Consider the following 5,138-nt stretch of genomic DNA (forward strand, 5'->3'; position numbering starts at 1 on the left):
GTTAAAATTTAGTCACAATGGCTGGTTGCAGTGGCTCATGCCTGTAGTCTCAACACTTTGGGAGGTCGAGGCAGACTGATCACTGGAGGCCAGGGGTTTGAGACCAGCTTGGGCAACATAGTGAGACCCTATCTCTACTAAAAATAGAAAAATGTTTGCCAGGCATGGTGGCACACATCTGTAATCTCAGCTACTCTGGAGGCTGAGGCATGAGAATTTCTTGAACTCAGGAGGCGGAGGTTTCAGTGAGCTGAGATTGTGCAACCGTACCCCAGCCTGGAAGATGAAGCTGGATTCTGCCTCAAAAAATATATAAAAGGCAAATCTTATTCACAGAATTATTATAAGGCACCCGGTAGTAGCCCCTGAGCTGGATGTGTAGTAGACTCCCGAGATCTTAACCTGAAGTCTGCCCTACTGTGGCGAAACCTGCTTGTATGCCAGAAAGCAGACCCAAGCTGCCGAAAACCACCTGTACCATATCCTGCCCCGTTTGTCCTCCCCCAACTTCTGGTAAATAATGTCCATTGAAAAATGCTGGTTGGGCTGACATGGTGGCCTGAGTGATAACACATCTCAGGAATGGGGGGGGGGTAGGAAAAGGAGGCCACTGTTTTTTCTGACAGTCACCTCAAAACTGCTGGTAGCTTGGTGATGGATGTCACCCCAGCATGTTAGCTGAGCTGTGTGGTTTCTCTGAATGTTAATAACTTTCACTGCTTTGGCTTGTGTTTCCTCCTTGATATCACCAAATGAAAACATATGTCAGAGGTTTTGGGTGTCTGGTGCCAAGTCCAAGCTGGTTTATCAGCAAACACCCCCTGCCAGACAATGGAGTCTGTGTGCTGGGGCAGAGCCGCTTCCTCTTCGACACTGGCTCTTTTCTAAGAACTGAAAATAAGCTGCAGAGGCTGTGACTTCACTTTTCTCAGAACTGCTTTACATTACCCTCAAAAATGCAGAAAACCCTCATTTAGCAGCTTTTGGATTACTGAGTTCTCTAATTCTTTCTGTTGCATATTCTTGTAATGCTCAAGTTTGACTGACAAATTCTTCTGCATCAGGCAAAGCAAGAGGGGGAAGGAATGACTGTGTGACGGAACTGAGTGCTTTGTCACTTGGCCTGTTTGTGGTTTAATGGTTGATCAGAAAAAGCACCTAGAAGAGACACTGTGTAGAATGCCTTCCAATTCCAAGGGTCACAACCCTGTGATCTGTTGACCAGCAGTTGGCTAGGGCTGGGGCAGATGAACATCAGGTTATAGCCCAAACTTACAGAGCAGCTGCAAGGACAAGGGGAAAAATGCATTTTCAGCCATAATGACCTACATTTAGTAGATACTTTGGAGTTTGTGCAAAAGGACATCTTCAAGGGGCCTCTGCCTCCTTGCGATAAGGGAGATAGTGATGTCAGCCAAACCTGGGGTCTGGTCTTGGTCCTGCCGGTTCCTGTCTGACTTTGGCTTTGAAAGTCAGTCTGTGAAGTGGAGACCACCATTCCTTCGAAGGGTGGTACCTGGTAGGTTCTTGGGAACGGAATTAACGTTCCCCTCCTGAGAGTGGATCTCTGTAGACAGACACAAACGCTGTTCTGAAATCATCTGTTGCTATCTCTGTCTTGGTTGGAGGTGCTTCCAGTGATGTGTGATTGTGTCTTATCTCAGTATCCCTGCCCAGCATGGGGTCCTATGTAACATACTTGGGCAGTCAGTGTTAGGACTGGCTGGGTTTTAGGCTGGAAGACGGTGGAAATATACAAGCAAAGGCAGTGTCCTGAATTTATACATGGCCTGCAGCAGTTTTCAAATGAAAGGAGCCCCCTGCTTAGGACGGCCTTTTGAATTGGGCCCCCTGTATAGTTTATAGTGAACCTGAGGGTGATGGCTAGACTGTTGGGGAGTGCTCTTTAAGTACAGAGGGAAGAATTGGTAAAGACATAAAAGTGTGGAGAAAAAGGAGTTAGCCAGCTGAGTCCAAAAAGTGATTCATGTGGTTTGGGCAGAATCCGAAATGAGAGCCTTTGAGATTGACTCGATAAAGAATGCAAATGCAGCTGGGCTCAGTGGCTCACACTTGTAACCCCAGCATTTTAGGAGGCTGAGGCGGGCAGATCACCTGGGTTCAGGAGTTCAAGACCAGCCTGGCCAACAGGGCGAAACCGCATCTCTACTAAAAATGCAAAAATTAGCCAGACGTGGTGCGGGGGTGGGGGTGCCTGTAATCCTAGCTACTCGGGAGGCTGATGCAGAAGAATCGCTTGAACCAAGGAGGTGGAGGTTGCAGTGAGCTGAGACTGTACCACTGCACTCCAGCCTGTGTGACAGAGCAAAGCTCTGTCTCAGAAAAAAACAAAACAAAAAGAATGGAAGTTCAACAAAGAATTAAGTGCCAGGAACTGTGCTAGAAGCTGTCTCATGAGTTGCTTCATTTTGCTGTCCCAGTACCCCTGGGAGGTGTGTTTCCCCTGTCCTCTTTCACAGCTGTGAAAACTGCAGCCATGGAGATGAAGTCCTTTGTCCAGGGCCTCTCTCCAGCCACAGAGCCAGGTCATGAACCAGTAGGTGCCCCTCATCATTAAGAACACTGTTGTTGCGGGTGGTCAGGAGCAAGCCCTTCCCCATGGCAGCTCTTCCCCAGGGCAGCTCCGGGAGCTGAAGATCTCTGCATGGGCACTGGCACCCTCTGCTGGTCTGTGCTCGGGAAATGGGATGACAACCAGTCACCAGAAAACAAAGGCACAGAATGAAGCAAAGGAACAAAATGGGGCCGTGAGAAGCTTCACTCCTATTTACCCAGGAGTTCTGCCCATTTTGGCCAGGCTGAGGTGAGGGTGGGGGGCTGCTGGATTTGGCACCAGAAGAGTTCTGAAGGGCTTGCAGTGAGGCCAGCCCCACTGCTCATTCATTGGATAACATTGGGTGAGTTATTTCACTGTCCTTACTTCTGATATCCATAGAAATGAGATGACATAGGGTCAGAGAGGTTAAATAATTCACCCACATGGCTGCTAGCTGGAATCCAGTGCTTAAAAGTTCACTTTAGTGGCTCATACCTGTAATCCCAGCACTTTGGGAGGCGGAGGTGGGCGGATCAGCTGAGGTCAGGAGTTCGAGACCAGCCTGGCTAACATGGTGAAACCCTGTTTCTATTAAAAATACAAAAAATTATCTGGGCGTGGTGGCACATACTACTTGAGAGGCTCAGACAGGAGAATCGCCTGAACCTGGGAGGCAGAGGTTGCAGTGAGCCAAGACTGCACCATTGCACTACAGCTTGGGCAACAAGAGCAAAACTCTATGTCAAAAACAAAAAGAAACCACAAAAGTTCACTTTATTGGCCTTTCTGTGGCCAAACACCTGTTGGGTTCCAGGCTCTGAGGATACATGAGGTGAACGAGACTCATGGTTCCTCTCCGTATGGTGTGGTGACTTCTCAGATCTCTCATTCCTACTTATCATTCCTGTTTAAGCCCAAGAAAGTCCTGTGCTTTTAAGAACATGTGTGGTTAGATTGGGCTCACCTGGGTATCCAGGCCAATCTCCCTGTCTCAAACCCCTTGCTAATCCCACCTGCAAAGCCCCTTTCGCTACATAAGGTGATGTATTCGGAGGTTCTTGGGGATTAGGGCATGTACATCATTGTGTGGGGAGAGACAGTCTGCCTATCTGGTCAGCCCTCTAGACCCCAAAGATGTATGTTCAGTCCAAACACAAAATACATTCACCCTGCCCCAAGGCCTCGTCCCATTATAACATCAACTCAGGAGTCCAAAGTCTGCTCTAAATCTTGTCACCTGAATCACCTCAGTCTGGCATGGGGGAGGCTCTGGGTTTGACCCATCCTGAGCAGTTCCTCTCCCTCTGTGAACCTGAAACTCACTAAACCAGTTACCTGACCCTAAAGTGTAGTGAGCGACCACCCAGAGGGGTAAAATCTAGTTCTGTCCCTGATTCAAGGGACCTGATATGTGATATGGGCAAGAAAGATAAGGAAGAAACAAAGAGGCTACACACCCAGAAATACTAGACCACTAAGCCTCCTTTCCTCCTGGTCACAGAGGGCAGGGAAAGGAGTTTCTCCAAAGGGTCTGTCAGCACCTCATTCCATGTCCTGTAAGCTTGGGAGAAGGCTGAGCTAGACACTTTCCTTCCGTGGGTACTGCTCATTTTAGAAAGTGAGTCAAGCCGGGTGCAGTGGCTCATATCTGTCATCCCAACACTTTGGGTGGCCAGGGTGGGCAGATGTGCTGAAACGAGGAGTTCATGACCAGCCTGCCCAACATGGCAAAAGCCTGTCTTTACTAAAAATACAAAAATTAGCCAGGCATGGTGGTACATGCCTGTGGTCCCAGCTACTCAGGAGGCTGAAACAGGAGAATCACTTGAACCCAGGAGTCCAAGGTTGCAGTGAGCCGAGATCATAACCCTGCATTCCAGCTTGAGCCACAGAGTGAGACTCTGTCTCAAGAAAAAAACAGTCAGGGCCTGCCTTGGGGTCTTCCATCAGACAGCTGTGCATTACTTGCAGGTGAAAATTTTCCCAGAGCACAGCTAATCCTGGTTGTCCTGCTTGTAGGACTCCGGCATATAGCTAATTATCAGCTCCAGCTGGGCTGCTTTTACCTGGTCCCTACCCATATCTTCAATTAGGATCCACGTGCTGGGGGCTCAAGAAAGTCTAAGGTTTTAGAAAGCTCTCTGGTGACTCTCATCATCAACCAGGTTTGGCAGGCACGGATCTACAGCTTTCTGGCCCAGAGACACCTGGGCACAGAAGGGGTCAGAGCTGCCCGTGATGATGGTTGTGAACTGGTGAAGGCTCCCTCAAGTGAGGACCCGGGAGCCCAGGGGACCAGGACCAAGGAGTCCCCACCTGTCCCAGGCTTCTGAGGAAGAGAAGAAAGGAAGGCTGGAAAAGCCCATGTGGAGGAATAGAGCTGCTCTACCTCCTGGACGTCTAGGGCCATCCTTGATACTGGGCCATTGCAAGGTAGTGATATCAAGTTCCATTTTGAAAAAACCCTGTGACTGGGTACAGTGGCTCACACCTGTAATCTCAGCACTTTGGGAGGCCAAAGTGGGCGGATCACCTGAGGTCAGGTGTTGGAGACCAGCCTGGCCAAACCCTGTCTCTACTA

Source organism: Cebus imitator, unplaced genomic scaffold (assembly GCF_001604975.1).
Source record: "Cebus imitator isolate Cc_AM_T3 unplaced genomic scaffold, Cebus_imitator-1.0 Scaffold853, whole genome shotgun sequence".
NCBI classification, from domain to species: Eukaryota; Metazoa; Chordata; class Mammalia; order Primates; family Cebidae; genus Cebus; species Cebus imitator.